Consider the following 16930-nt stretch of genomic DNA (forward strand, 5'->3'; position numbering starts at 1 on the left):
TAGTACAGGAAAGACACAACTTTCAGAGAGATGCTCTCAACTTCTATTCCTGATAAACCTACTGAAGTTAAGTAAAACCAGAGCTTTAAACTCTCTCCTGTATATGACTCTAAAAGCTTTGCATTTTTATCTTCGTGAAAAGTCTTTTCACTACAGAAAAAAATTCTCCAAAATCAAGATTTTTATTGATTTATGTTACTGAGACTGTGTACAATTCACATTTTGTTTTGTTTTTCTGCTGAGCAATGAGGATATCAGACAAGTGGGTAGAACGTGGTGCAGCAATGCTTTCCTTTGGGGAAAGAAAACAGCAGAAATTGCATGCCTGAATTTTTCCTCTGGTGGTTCAAAATTAAATTATGCAAACTGCAGATAATCTCTACAGCCTGTGAAAGACATAGAAAACAGTCTCCACAGTCCTATTCTTTCACACTTGACCATTAAACAATTTCCCACCCTCTGTGCACCCACATTTGGGTATTCTACTCTATGGCTTAAGAATACTGAATGAGATTAGCAGAGCCACAAGACATACACATACTATTCACTCGGTAATAGCGATGCTTTTCTAGCTCTGAATGGAGTAAAGTGCAAATGCACAAAGCCTGACCATTCTGGTTCCAGCCAACTATTGCTATTGGAGTCCTTTTTCAGTGAGACCTATGAATCCATCTCCTTGCCTCATCCATTCCTTTTTCAATTCTGTGCTCAGTTACCTTTCCTTATATTCCAGTTAGTTTTAGGGCTCTGACTGGGACTGGCAGCACTCAGCTTTGGAGGTCTGTTTCTGCTTGCTGGCCATCCCACCACTGCAGCATGGACAGCTCAGTTCCTTGTAAAGCTGGTCCTGGATATCTGAAGTTTTTAATGTCATGCATTAACAGAAACTATTATTTAAGAGTTCCTCAGGCTTCTTCTGAAGCACTAGAATGGTAAATAGGAAATCCACTTTTCAAAAGGGTGATCTGGTGTAACTGTGAAAAAAACACCCTCAAATCTCTTACCACATTTAGGTCAGAAATAAATGGCAAGCCTAGGACAGTCACTGACTGTGCAATCAAGCTATGAACTCATGCAGCTGATGTCACATCTCTCCATAGAGAGGTTTCGTGGATGAGGGAAGAAAAAGCCAGGTAAACACACTAAGTATGAATACAAACCACCCAAGTTCTTTTCCTATGGATTACAGAAGCCATATACCATACTGACTAGTCTATGACAGCTGTGCAGACTTCTCTCTAAAAATGGGTTAACTTTGCAAAGATCAGCATTAACTCCCACACACATTTCTGCTGGAAATCTATCAGGTTGCTAGGGTAGCATGCTGTGCATAAAGGCTGCTCCCTGGCTGCATACCCTCCCCACAGGCACACGAATCCCTAATTATGAGGTACATATACAGAAGAGTTTCTGTGGGCAAAGGACAAGCATCAACAAATACACTACTTCCTTTGGTACATGAGTTGCAAACCCTTTGAACCATTTTTTGGCTCCTTTTCTTGTGCCTGTATCGCAGCAGGGGAGGCTGTTTCAAACTTCAATTATCATTCTGACCACAAATAACACCTAATTTCTCTCTTACTCTTTAATTTTATTTCAAAATCCAAAGTAAATGCATCCTGAATAGCAAATAAACAGAAACATGAAAGAGGAAGATACTGCGACATGACAGTGGGATTGCACTCGCCCAGTTTCACTGCCTATTTAAACGCTAACAGCACTTTGATTTTGCAAATTTATTTGTATAAAGAATTAGAAAACACCTTCACATTTGGTTTCATACTTGCCTTATAAAACTTTACTTATTTACCTACTAGTGCATTTATTTATGTGTTTGTCTCCTGATGAGGACTGGAGAAGTCGTTTCTTTCTTCATGTTCTTAATTTCACTTTATTCATGCTGTACATATTCTAAGATTTCTTTGCCTCCTACCTCTCCAAAGCCTCCAAATTCCAGAATGCCCTGCATTAAGCCATTAAGCGTGAGCATAGGGGCAAGTGAAGTGTCCTTTCAGGCCAACCAGTACCTCTGCTGTTAAATGCAATAAGAACTTCCTATTCCTGACTGCCAAGGGTTTATATGCTATTTCTATAACTTTCCCTTCTGCTCTAGATGAAGATAGATGAGGTTGAGATTCTTCTGTAACACTACACCAGAGCAAAAACCTAATTAACACTTTGAGAGTCTGTATGTGCCAACATGGAAAATATTCTGCATTTCATGCAGCTTTGTAGAATGTAGGAGTCGTGAAACAATACAATAAGCCTGGCACTGTAGCAAGTCATAGGTACATTACTCCGTGCCTTTGGCGTTCAAGAAATACCTCTGATATAAAGCACAAATCCTTTCCCAATTCACACAGGTTAAAAATGCTAGTTGTCGTATTTGTTTTATAGCCTAGCATCTTTGTTATCCTCATACTTAAAATGCCCTAAACAAATATCCTCACAACTACTGCCAAATTGGGATAGAAAGGTTAGAAAGATTTATAATGTTGCCAGAGATGTCCTGTAGGCTATTAGCAGGGAATGTCTCATTGTAACAACTAAGAACATATCCTATTTACCATTTCATTTAAAGTACTTTTTTTTTTCTTCTTTAAGCTAAACTACAAATATCAATGCTTTTGAAACTGAAAAGGTGAATGATTCATAACAATTGTAAGAACTACATCTCTGTCTTGTAGGTGGAAACCACAGACAAATATGACAAACGTTGACAGAATTAAGTTTGAAACATTTGCAAGTTTGTATCCATGAATTTTCCTTTTCTTACACTCCTTAGCTCCTTTCTGCTGTTTTCCTCTAAGCATCCCTAGGTTCACCCTGAAAAAACTTCATCTCTTCATGCTTTATACATCATGTTGTGTATAATAGGGGAAAGGATTTCTGTATGTTTGCCAGGATGGAAGTCATCCTCAGAAGATATGAAAAAAGATAATCTAAACAAAATTTTAAGTCATATTCCTTTACCTGCCTGATAAATATGGGAACTACAGCATTAATACTATTTTTAAACATGGGTGTTTACAACTGCATGTCTCTTACTTTAGCCAAACACTTATTCAGTAACAGTGATAAGTATTTGGTTACATTTTGCAGGCTTTTCATTGCAATCCTCAACGGAAAGAAAATAACTTTGGCATACTACCCAAAATACACAGCAGTTGTTCTCTGAACGGCCTAAAAGTGTGCCAGCTTTTTCAAAGAAACAAAAAAGGCAAAGATTCTGAGGTCAAAAGACCCAAATGCTGGTGGAACTCCTCAGAGAGGAGGAATGTTTCTCACATTTGGAGGACAAAGCTCCTGTATGGATCAGGGACCAGGATTAAAAAGATGAAGAGACTAAAGACTGACTACCTTTGCATACTGAGAACAGAGTATTTCCAGCCCTAGCCAGGAGAACACACAAAGTACTTTGAAGGAGACTGTTAGCAGGAAGTATAAATACACAAAATATATTTTTTTCTCCCTAAGCATCTCCCCCAAACAATTAATTTGCTTAAAACGTCTGTTTCTTTGTCAGAATAAATACATTACATCAAACCATAACAATCTCCTAGCCATTCTACTCAAGGATTGTTGTTACCTTAACAGCACATTAAGAGTACAATCAAACTGCTCTCCTGCAATGTACAACATCAACAGCAGTCAAGTGAACTGTATTTTTGTGCTTACTTCAAGGCACCTATTACCTTATATTTTTAATTTAACACATTAAAAATGATGCTATGTAAAAATGAAACAGTATCAAGTTTCTAGGGTGAAATGTAAAACTCACTTTCTAAACTTTAAGTAAGCACAAGAGATCTTTTCAAGTCTTCATTTCATTGTGACTGTTTTTTCGCCAGAGGATAGTCTTTCCAAATTCCTCTCTTCAGCATGAACATACGCAGAATATGTGAAGGATGTCATTTTTTATTTTAAAGCAGTTAATTTCCTTCAACACTCTCTTTTTGAGAAGTTTTATTATGTTTTGGATTCATGTCTGAGTATTGGAACCTATTTACATAGAGACCAAAGTGTTCTTTTAGAGAACCACGCACTGGATTTTGTTCATTATTTGTAGTTTCTCCATTTTTTCCCTCTAATATTAAAGTAAGCAGCCTTGTTTCAAGGTATCAGCTGTCTCACCCACCTTCTTTGTATTACTCTCTTGGAGCATTTTCTACATACACAAAAAGAAAAATCTGAAACAGAAAAATCCAAAACTATCTCCAATAAGGGAGCCCAGTGAATGAAAAAGAAACTTGGGGGTGGGGAGGGTGAACATACCTTTAGGAGAAACTACTGCTTTTGACAATTTATTTTATTTAAAACCAAGTGGGAGACAGTTTGCCCTGAGCACTTTTTAATACATTGTGTAGAATATACATTCTTTTGATTTATTTTCATCAGACCTAAATCTGGAACCTGCTATCATGCTGGCAAGGAACCTGTGACACAATCTTAACTTTTGTTTAGCTCCTGCGTATGTTAATGTGATCTCCGAGACTGGAAGTTTTCTTGATGTCCTTGTACGGGGTGAAATAAAGATGTTATCATTCTGTCTGAGCGAGATTTAACAATGTCCATTTAGTTTCCCATCCAGATATGAAAAAGAATTCACTGAAAAGCTAGAAAGTATCATCATCCTCAAAGAACACATAATTCCTTTAATATAAATCCTGGTTATTTTCTATCACTCTTCAAATATAGGTGTAAAATTGTTAAAAGCATTTATCCATTACTCATCACGGAAAACAATACGATACATTCTGCAAGTTTATCACTGTCTCTTTCAGGTATATTTATTAAAAACTGTTATTATTGAATCAAAACCTAATCAAAAGAACAACAAAAAGCCTGGATCATGGTCTCTAGTGCTTACCAATGAAATCAATGATCTCACAAGTGTCCCACCTGTATGTCCCTATTAAATTTGAATAAAAGAGGTGTTTCTGTGTGTCCCACTATATGTGTGCACACACAAAGTTTCTTTTAAAGAGTTAACACATTAATACTGATGTAAAACTGTCATCCTCTACTACCTGAAATGCATCCTGAATTTAATACAAAGCCATCAACTTGACATACATAGTCAAAAGATTTCAAGTTTTCCTTGTTCTTAACAGATTATAATTTATTATTTTTAAAAAGATTGTGCAGCAAGGGTTCACATTGGAAGTTCACTTGCATGTACGTAACTCTGCAGAAGGACATGCTCCTTTAAACATTTCTTCTCCAGCATTACAGGTTTTGTGCCGTTTTGCGACATCAGTAACAAACTCAGCCACTGCTCACAGATGCTCTGTTCACATGTGGAACCATGCACTCACGTCTCATCTCACAGATTACCCTATAGTTTAGGATGGAGTTCAAACCTTAACTTTTTTATGTTAAACTTCAATATGATAAAAATGCAACTTCAATATGATTAAAAAGCAACTGATCACAAAGCTACTGAGCTGTTCTGAACATCATAAAAGAGTACATGAATAGGAGAAGGGGACAAACCCTAATCTCCTGCTTACTGAGCAATAAGAAGGGATATACCAATCATCTCTTCAGATTAATACATAGCGTAAATAGTAATGAATCAAAGATCAATGTAGAGAACTTGAGACACACAACAGGAAACTGAGCTGGACATAAGTTGTTGCAACAACGATTTTTCAAGTCTGTTTTGCAGTTCCCCAAGTGTTTGGGGAAGAAAGGAGCAACCTCGTTAAGGCCCCCTCTGGAGCACGCCCTTCCACAGCCTCATAGTACCTGAGGCAACACCCGGTGGGCTGCGAGGGAGGCAAGCCTTCATCACCGCCCGGCAATAGGGCTATCCCTGTGACCTCTGGGCACTTCCAACAATTTATCGGCTCCTTCTACCAACAGACCTGCCGACGCAGGCGTTCGGCACAGGCCTTAACCCCTGACCGGCTGCTTTACGGCAGAACTGGGCGGCGCCTAACGACTATCAACAAGTGCCGCAGATAATAGATAATGGTGTTTTAGCATAGGCATTAAACTCCCAGGAAACGATTAAAAGGAGAGAAAAAAAAAAAAAAAAAAGGAGAGAAGCCCTGGGGGATAGGAGGAAGTTATCACTGCCCTTGGATCCAGCGCTGCCGTCTCGACCCAGAGCCTCGGTCCGCACGGGGAAGGTCGACCCCAGCGACCGTCCGAGCTCACCTTTATGCAGTGTGCTCGGTCCGGGACCACCCTCGGGGCGGTAACTGTGTGCTTTGTTGTTCTGGAAGCTTCGGGAAGGTTCACGGTGGTCCCCCACACTGCTTTCCCCCAGCAAATTGCCCCAACTGGTGTTCCCAAACCGAGAGGGGGAGCAGGGAAAGGCGGCCCGCCGGTCCGGCTCTGCAGGGCTCTGTTCAACGCGGTCATGCCCGAGTTTGGGACAAAAACAGGTAAAGTTCTTTGCCGGTCTTAGACACACTCTTATCCATGTGCTATATTTGCATACACACACTCGCATACATGCAGAGCACATCATTAGAATGAGGTACGTTGGCTGCATGCAGCAGGAGTTCTGCTCGGACAAATAGATACTCACCAGGGCTCCAGAAGAGGCCTTTTTCATAATCTGGGGGGTTTTATGTAAACTATATTGCAAAGCATTGTTGGCTTGCTGTTCCATGAAATTTTTCAAGTTGGAGCAAAATAAACTGTTTTGTTACGTAGTCTGCCTTTATGCTTACTGAGTGATCAGGAACTCCTTAAAAATTTTGACCACGGATCACTGTGAGACTTCAAAGTGGATTTTGGACCACCCAATGTTCACATTATCAGTCTTAATTGAAAACATCCCGAATATAACACAGCTCTGGAAAGCAACTTGGAATATTGTATCCTCATCAAGTGTGAAGACCACAGCTTGTCAGCCACTGATACAGCCCCAGAAGACAGAGTGGCAGCACAGAAGGAAGGATGTTTTCAAGAGCAAATCTCACATTAATGAAGTTCAGTGGATGTGGGAGATTAAAAATCACTTTCCCACCAGATGCTTTCACTCCTCTTAAATGTGGCAGAAATCTCAACTTTTTCATACGTATCAGATTTTACATTACTATCTGTGTTCCTTGGGTTTGTCATCACTCTCCTATGGGCATTTTGACTGAAGTTTATGAAGCTCCAAAGGGTTTTACATGTTTACTTACTGAAGCGGTATAGAGAACATCAAAGTGAATGATTGAATATTAAATAAATCAAAAGCACAGTTTCACAAACACTTGAAGTGGAAAAGTATCGCATTTAGAAAACTGTCAAATTCATTATTCAATGTATTTACTTTTCTAATACTGATCCCAGACTCTGCAAAGGCAAGAATATCACTAGCACAATACAGAAAGGTAGAACAATGCAAACTGCTTTCTTTTTCCTGCAAGACGTTGTAGTCAGGGATAGGGTACAGCACATGGGACTGCTCCTCTCTTTTCCACAAAGGCAGGTGGTCTCAGATGACAAGCCTGTACAAACCTTCAGCTAGCACATTTCAGGAAAAATGGAGGGAGATTAAATTTACACCACAAACATTCCCAGGGAAGAATACTTATCCATGCAGAAACAGCAAAACAAAAACCTGTTATGTATATATATATAGAAATCCACAAGCTAAACCTATGCACTGAATGTTCCAGTGTGAATCGGTTATTTACCAAGCGAATTACTATATTTCACGGCAATAACTAAAATGATAACATGCAAGAAATTAATGATAAATATGGTGATAAAAGTAAAACAGACATCAGAAAGTTTATAGCTCCACAGTCCAAAAAGTTCAGCCAAGCTTGGATGGAGATAAGAAACTGGATGAGAAATGTGAAATGAAGAATGCAATCGTCACAGAGAAAAGGAATGATTGAAAAGAAAACAAAAAAGAACAGAGGTTTTAATCAGGAAAAATTGGTAATAAAATTCTGAATTAAAATTCTGATTCCAGTGAGGTTTTTCAGACATCATTTCATTCCCATGATTTACAATTTCCTCAGTAGAACTACAGCACTAAGAGATCGTGTTTTTTATATTAATAGAAAATGATGAATGCCACTGTAATCAGTAACACTGACTTTCATCAGCTAGTGGTGTGGTGCTGATCAGATGATGAAATCAAGGAGAGTGAATTGGTAAACCAGCTGGAGAAAGCATTTCTAATATGATTTAAAACAACAACAACAGCAACAAAAACAGAGGAGCTTTCTCATTTTGTTTTGCTGCACTTCTGTTTATAAGAGTGGGATTTCATTTAAGCCTGTGAAAAGTGTGCATAAAATCCTTATCTAATACTTCTACTAACCATGATTTATCCCCACAGCACAATTCAAATACAGTGAAGAGATAACATCTTTTTTTTATGTCTTCCCTTGTATTTCTAAAGCAGGAAATATACATACACAAATCAAGAGAAATCAATATTTTCACTCCTTTCCACTCCATCAGTCATATAACAAAATAATCAGAAAAGGGCACCATAACCCCCTGTTTGTCATTTGAATTGACTGAATGAGAGTTTGACAAGTCTAAAAGGCCAGCAAAGGACACACAGAATTCCCTCATTAGATTTTGCACAACAGTGACTACAGAGAGCTATGAATACACAGTACTATGAATAATAAAACATCTGTGAATTACATAATGTCACTAAGTACATTCCAAATGGTATGCATATATTAACCCACAAATACAGGCTGGTACTTATTTAATACAAAATCAGCAAAAAAATGGTGTTTTTGAAAGGCCTTGGAAGTCCATTATGCTATCCAAGTCTCTCATATTACTCTAAGGAAAGTGATGTTACTGTTATACCATAATAGAAAACAGCCACATCAACAGCTCTTAGTGACAGGTAGAGATATCTTTGGGAAACCCACCAACTTTAATGAAACAGTTTAAGTAAATATAATCTCCTCTTGTACGTTCAACTGCCTGTAGTCTACAAAAAACAAAATAAATGGCTAAGTTTTATATATACTGAGAATCAATGTTTTCACACCACTTTATATCACCATTGAAATGTGCAGTCAACCTAATAACACACAGCACTTTCTGACAATCAAAGAAGTCCTTCTCTATATCACTGCAGACTGCACATAGCTTGATTGGAACGCCCTGTTTTATAAGCACCCCACTCCACCCCTTGCAACCCTGGTGATAAATTATTTTCAGATTTGTATGCTTGCTGTTAGCTTTAATGAAGGCTTTTTCATTGCTGAAGCCAGGTTTCTTTTTAAGCAGCTACAGTAGTCTCTTGACAGTGTAATACAGAACTGGATCAGTAATTATAAAGGGGAATCAAAATTATGGTTACTCTAATGTGCATTCTTCTAAGCGACTAGTTCAGAGACAGGAATGTGAAACTATTGTTTCAAACACCAGTCTGAGACCCCTAGAGACTTAAATGAATAGTCTGAAGAAAAAAAAAAAAGAAATAAAAAGCACTTTTTTTTCTCTCTGTGAAGTTACCTACTCTCTTAATTAGTAGCAGCACATCAGTTAATAAAAGTATAAAATACGGGCTATTATCCTATTACAGGTTGATACTATTATGTAAAAAATAAATAAAGTAATAAGGAATTGTACTGTTTGTCCACATCTAGTCATACTTAGTATCTGACAATTTGTCAATTTACCACACTGAAACCTGATCCAAAACCCCCTGAAATCCCTGAGACACTGTTTTCTTTTACTCTCAAGTCAGAAGTGGGTCTGACTCAACCCCCTGAAAAAAAGCCCTCCAAGCCCATCTTGTGACTGCCACTTCTGATGTTTTAACCTCCATGGTAGGCTAGTGTAGAAGAGGTTTATCCAGCACACGAACTGATGCTATCTATAGGATTTATGAAATCAACAGATGGCCTTAGACAAAGAGTATTTAAAGGAGATTTTATTTTTTAATAAAATAATTTGAGATTGGATATGTAACCAAAACTCTGGTATGTATTTGATTTTATCCCAGAAATAATTCAAGACAGATCATCCAGGTTACCATATGGACTGTATTTCACTCCTCCTATTAAAAGTAGATTACAGAGAGGCTAAAGCTACTTACGATATTTCAAGCTTACCAGCATTAATTTGAATAAGAAAATAGATGAGGGAGCATGATTGGCAGCCATCCCAGCTATACAAATCACAAATCTCTTCAACAGAATTTCAATGGATTTTAAAATTGAATATCAAAAGATCTAGTGATAAATTGATCTTTTTTTTTTTCATATAGCAATACTTTTTTTTCCTGTATTATTATTCACAATAGTTTCCTGTAGGAAAAATAAAAATAAATATGCAGTACTCGTATTCTATCCTAAAATAAAATGCAGTATTACAAAGAGTTATAATGAAAATTTGGAAGTATACACTGTACAAAGAAAAGGTCTGTTAATGTGCAGAAAACATGCAATATACACAGTGAGTTAGGAATTCAGTATCAGGTGCAAGCCACTGATATCCATGCCTGGGGACTCGCATTCCAATTACCTTTTTCCGGTTATGGCATGTAGGGAAGCAGCCACTGCAGCTGTACAGGCCCTGAGAGACAGATGCACAAACTAGAGAGATGACACAGATGTCCAGAACCTTCCCACCTGCCACCTGGCTGAATTCACACTGGTTATTGCAAGATGTGGATAACCATCTGTACAGCTGTCTAGTAGTGACACTTAAGGGTCATAATTTAGAAAGAGTTAATCACTGGAGTAAGTTATAGCAAGTATTTCTGAAGATTCAACCCTATTCCTACATGTATCATAATAGCTGTTTGTAATCATCTCTTGGTGCACTTCAGCATGGCCAGAGTATCAGAGACTCAGCAGAGTCTGTACCGAGAGCATTATAAGAGGAAGATTTTACTACATTTGTAATGCCTTCAACAAAAATTAAATGGTTACAGTTCTAGGACAATTCTCTGCCCTTTTTAATAATAGCAATGGAAAAAAAATCAGTATTCTGAAAATGGCAAAACTGAAATCATTATACCAGAGCTTAAGATTATTGTTTTTGTTTGTTTTTTAATTCTAATGTATAAAGGCACTGCACACATGTAGATGGAAACTTCCCAGAACTTTTTAGTGTCAGGGCACCAATCAGCAAATTCCCATTGTAAGTCACAAATTATGATTAGTACTCATTTAAGCAATCCTCATCACACCCTGTGATGAAAGATGTTTTATATCCATTTGATACACAAGACAGTCAAGGCACAGAAAGCTAAGGTGAGTTCTTTCACCCCACAAAAGCAGGTCGGTGTCACCAAAAATACTACAATGCAAGATCTCTGATTTCCACTTCCCAACTCTATATAGTAAACTGTACTTTATAAGCTATTCATTTGAAATGAGGGTAGTTCATGCCATAAATGCAAACTTTGCTGAGATAGGCAATCGGACGGAAATAAGTATGCATGTATTATATATATGTAGAAATCTTAAAAAGTAAATATCAAGGGAATTCTAGTTAATAGACTAAATGGCATTTCAAAAATCTTCCATCTTCTTGTAAGCCTTGTTAATGTATCATCTTCTTGCATCACTTACAGTAATAAATTCTGTAAAGCAGAGGTCCTGACATTGCTGTCTGACTTCCCATAGTGTAAACCCTATTTTTGGAAGGCTGTTTTTTTCCCTGAATAGATGGCAATAAGCCAAAAAACTCAGGTACAATATAAAAATCACACTAACAACATGTATAAAAACAGTATACATTTGTCAAGAGCCATTCCTCTAGAAATAACTTTTTGAGTGAAATCAAAATCCGTGTGGTGCTGTTCACTGACAGTTCTAATTTCAGTGAGAATGATTCAAAGCAAAGTGTAGAAGGCTGCATGGAAGTGCTCCACAGCACAATACAAAATGAAATTGTTTTATATTTAAAATTAATGCTATATTTAGAAACTAAATCTACTTTATAATGAGATTAAAATTTTAAATACAATTTATTAGAATTAGACCTATGTTTTTACCATTTTTAATTTTCATATTAAGTCCAGAAACATACACCTTCAACATTAGAAAAATAAAGAAAAACTAGAGCCTGGTCCAAGAGAATGTATTGTTTGTAGCTCCCTGCAGACACTCCAAGTTCTCTGGGAATGCTCTGATGTCTGCACATAATCCAGGCACAAGCTTTGCTCAAGAGCTATGCTCAGATTTATAAAAATATCCAAATGGATCACCTCTGAAAGACAACAAACTGAACTCCACGGGTAACCAGCAATTATCAACTCCTTATCATTGCAAGATGCTCAGACCAGCTTCACATACTTTTAAACATCTGAAACACAAGGTGAGCACAGCACGACGTCACAACACGACATCAATTTTTACAGACACATGCAACTGTATTATTTGCATTCTCCTTTAACTGTCCACTCTACAGTACAGATGCTTAATTCTGCATAGGAAATACCCGACTAATTGCACCTGGAAATATATGCTTTTTATTCCACAACACTATCTAAGGCTGCTTCTTTCGGACTCCCTTCAGCTTTAATTCACAACTTTCTAATGCCCTCCACAGGGAACATTTTAAAATGAGGCCTGGAGGCAGGATGAAGGTGAACCAAGAAAAACGTCACATCTCTCACAGCTCATATAGTTTCCTTCTTACAGGCTCCTCAGGACAAAGTATTGTCCTGTTTTCAACAGGGATGGAGTTAATTTTCTTCCTAGAAGCTGGTATGGTGCTGTGTTTTGGATTTAGGAGGAAAATAATGCTGATAACACACCAATGCTTTAGTTGTTGTTAAACAGTGCTTACACTAAGTCAAGGACCTTGCAGTTTCTCATACCACCCTGCCAGGGAGGAAGCTGGGAGTGCGCAAGGCACTGGGAGGGTGCACAGCCAGGACGGCTGACCCAAACTGGCTAAAGGGATATTCCATACCATATGGCATCATGCTGAAATAAGAAAACTGAGGCGTTGACTGGGGTGGGGGCTAACATAGCTCAGGGACTGGCTAGGTATTGGTCACTGGGTTATGAGCAATTGTATTGTACATCACTTTTTTTTTTCTTCTTCTTTTTTCTTCTTGTTTTCTTTCTTTTCTTAATAAAATGTCCTTATCACAACCCATGAGTTCTTGCACTTTTACCTTTTTTTTTTACCATCCCACTGAGGGGTAGTGAGCAAACAGCTGTGTGGTGCTTAGCTGCCTGCTGGGTTAAACCACCACAGGCCTTCTGGTGTCCAACATGAGACCCAAATGGTTGGTATATCTGTTTTACATATCTGTGTCATTGCCAGCACTGAGTATATGATCAACAGTTGCACAATACTGTTGTATCAGTTACTTCCATACTATGCCTTTTTTTCCAATTTGTGGAAAGTCTTTACCCAATGTCAACGTCAACAAATTCACACTTCTCAGTCATGAAGTACTCAAATAAAAACATAGATGCTATCTATATCTGAAACTAACAAAAAAATAGCAAGTTTCAGTTGCTTCCCTAATATGATACTTTAGAAAAGAGGTGACCTATAAAATATTTTTTTCTTAAATGCAGCATGGGTAAATCTAAACCATTCTTTGACAAAAGCACACTGAAATGTATATATACAGAACTGTCCCATATGCATAATGATGAAAATTAATATCTGTTTCAAACAGTTTGGCCATGAGGCATTTTATAGATATTAAGCAAAAAAGGATTTGCTCTGAAAAACAGTTCTTCCAAGTGCAGTGAAACAGAGGGCATTAAAGTATTTCTACAGTATCATACCACTCTTTATAGACATATCTACACATCACCATACCTTATAAACAGATGACAAAACAAAAAAGGATCAAACTATTTTCTCTATTAAGATAATAAAAAAAGTGTTCTGTTTTCACAGGTGTAAACCTAACAAGGTAGTTAACAGTGGCAGACCTAGTAATGGAGACCAAATCTCCGGGTTTCTAGCCCTGCAACATCTAATACAAGGCTAGCTTCCTCCATCTCCATAAAAATGGCATTGTAAGGTTAGTAAAATCAAATGTATGAATTATCTTCTGTTCTGTTCTGTTTAGATGTATGCTAAAGCAAACAAAGTGAGATGAGACATTTCTACTTTCACTCGTTCAATGCTAACTGATGTTACACTTAAGTGTAGAAATGTTTTGAATTGAAACACATGTAAAGATCCTCTGAGATCAAAGGCCTTTGTGTAGTCTCAGAGAGAGACTCCAGAAAGGATTTCATCTTAAATATTCCAAAATCAACCCAGGCTGACATGAACAGATTTCCACAGACACCTATTTCACACCATGAAATCTTTCAATTTTTAACCTACACAGACAGCTTAGATGAAACACCAACCTTTGTAATAATCATATCCGCCCATTAAAATTTATGCATATGTAAGCCTGGTTATGTGCTAACTTACTTAGAGGTGGAAGCTGAGATCAGGGCAAGTCAGGTTAGAGTTAGCTCCCTATAGGGTATACCTCTACCATGCTCACAATACACTAGTGAATAACAGAAGCAAATTGTCATTCTTCTAGCAGGAAAAAGGAAAAGCAGATGGGCATTTATGACGTAGAACTACACCCACATACTCTTCTGGGGTTACTTGATCTCTGTAACACCCTTTTCCTTGTATTTGCTAAAACAAAATTGCTCTGAACAGTATTCAAGACATGATTCTTTTCCAAGAAACAATTGTCTGTGTACAGTTTCACAGTTTAAAGAAAGGTTATTCTGTGTCAAAAGCTAATTTAAAGTCCTGTTACTTTCTGAATAAGAACTCTGCAAAATGCAACACAAACAGATAATTAAGCTTGATAAAGCCTGATATTAAGCCTGATAAAGCCTGATAGGCTACAGAGCATAATTAGGTTTACTGAAATCCTTCAGAACATTTTTCTCCATCACACTTCCAATACTAGCTTTCTCAAAGATAATATATAAATAAATACAATATTAATATGTATAAATAATAGATAGTACAAATCTTTTGTAAACCAGCTAGGTTGGCACTTGCTATTCAGAATGGTGTTACTGGGCTAAATTGAGGCTGTTTAAATGTGAAAAGTAATCTGATTTGGAAGAAAATTAATTTTGAACTAGATTTGAAAACATGAATGCCTTCCTTAAATTCCACCACTGAAGACTGCCAAAGGTTCTATTGTAAATGCTCGAGGACATGTTGAACTTTTTTCCCCCATTAGCATCATAACTCCCTCAGAAAGGGTGACATACTGCTTTCCAGTGATAGATAGCTCTGATGCCACTTCTAGGAACTACAGATCAAAGGAAAGCTCACTACTGAAATAATTCATTGGGGTATGATGAAGAATAGTAATTTGATTGTGGTTTCTTGTTATTTTCAGACACAATCTAACTAAAACAAATAGCTTAATTTTAAACAATGAAACTCTGTAGGCATGTTCATAGTGTTAGAAAGGGTTGTGGCATTCATCACATATTACAGCCTTAATGTGCATTCTTGTAAAATATTGAGAACAGTATAGAACAGCTGGAACAGTTTCTCACATAATTATAGTGTGCCCTAAATGTAACGTCAGAAGTCAAATAGAATGTCTGCAAGCACAATAGATTATTTTTTTTTGCCCCAATGCAGAGGGAGATAATCTTGAGTTTGAAAGTATGCATAATAAGTATGCATTGGAAATTTAAATGTGGCTACTGCATTTGAGAATAAAAAGCTGTATTTTAACTAGCTCAGCAAAATTCAGTCAACCTAATGACCCTCAAACAGTAAAATGAGTAATGGGCTAAATTATGGATTATCACACCAGATTTTTTTTAAATGGTGAGTAGTTAAATCTATGCCTCTGTGCCTAAATGAAGCTTGCAGGAAGAGCAGGGACAGAGGTTTTTAATAAGCCTGAAAAATCTCAAGAGAAGATTTTAAGCTGTTTAATAAACCTTCACAAAAACAATTTATTTAAATCAAATTATATTGCTCAATCTTAGACTAAAAATTAGTCTGGGCGGCCAAAGTTTGCCTAGTTTTATCCTTTACTTTAGGTTTGATGGATAGGTTAGCAAGTTGAGTACTGCTGAGGAGACCGTACCTAATTCTCCAGATACATTTAGATTTGCCATTGGCATCAGTGAGAGCGCCTTCACAACCTGTGACAGCACAGTCCTGAGAAGCATAGCCATTAGGAACAGAAGAGCTGTACCACATAGCTCAGTTTTCCATTGGTTGACTTTCCTATATCATTCCTACTAATAATTTAGCTAATTTGCATTTTAAATAGTTAAAACAATTGCATATCACATCTTTCCTAACAATTTGCTACTGACATTTCTTGTTCTTTGCCTTGTATGAAAGAAACATGAAGGTCATCTGACGCTAACAGAAAAGTTGCATATACTCATACAGGCAGTCTCAATGAGTTTATCTGACCTGTTCATATGAGTAAGGCAAATGAGTAGACGGAAATTAGGAAAATGAGACATTATGGATGTGGTTTTCTTCCTCATCCATGTGGGACAATGGCAAACAAAAAGCAGAATGCCACTTGTCACAAAAAAGCTTTTGCTCCCTCATTCTGACAATTCTGAAAAAAGACATTGCCCAACAATGAAGCAGCCGTAGGAGGCACAGAGGAAAGAAACAGATGAAAAAAGCTATATCCCCACTTGTAATTTTGAAACTCCCAGTGTCTTGCAAGTTGATGTCACAGAAGAAAAAATCCTTCATTTGGTCTCCTACTGTTTTGCTGACCTTTCCCCATTGGTGTTGTAGCAGGAGGCAATATAAAAGTGCTTTTATTCCATACAAATTGCTTGGCTGCTAAACTCTGTGAAATCTGAAAATTACAGTAGTGGCACAATATTTTTCAAGGATCCTCTGCTGGTAATTGCTTTGACCAGAAAATTAAATATAGAAGAATGAAATTGCAATGAACACAGAACACACAATTTTGATTTCATTCCTGGTTGCAGAAAAAATTTATTGAAATATGGAGTTGCCGTATCTGAGATAAGAATCTGAC

General features: G+C 37.3%; 1 protein-coding gene and 1 long non-coding RNA gene across 6 annotated transcripts in view; one reads left to right on the forward strand and one right to left on the reverse strand.

The window, feature by feature from the left end:
* PCDH7 (protocadherin 7) overlaps nt 1-16930 on the reverse strand; it is a 283101-nt gene that overhangs the window by 208960 nt on the left and 57211 nt on the right. The gene's annotated exons all lie outside the window — the stretch shown is intronic.
* The window catches only part of LOC308193836, a 61200-nt gene continuing 50435 nt past the window's right edge, over nt 6166-16930 (forward strand). For all 5 annotated transcript variants that reach the window (XR_013949988.1, XR_013949989.1, XR_013949990.1 and 2 more), the window contains exons 1-2: nt 6166-6395; nt 13816-13942. This is a non-coding gene — a long non-coding RNA (uncharacterized lncRNA). The remainder of the gene's footprint in view (nt 6396-13815; nt 13943-16930) is intronic.

The sequence above is a fragment of the Anser brachyrhynchus genome (assembly GCF_964034855.1).
Source record: "Anser brachyrhynchus genome assembly, chromosome: 4".
NCBI classification, from domain to species: Eukaryota; Metazoa; Chordata; class Aves; order Anseriformes; family Anatidae; genus Anser; species Anser brachyrhynchus.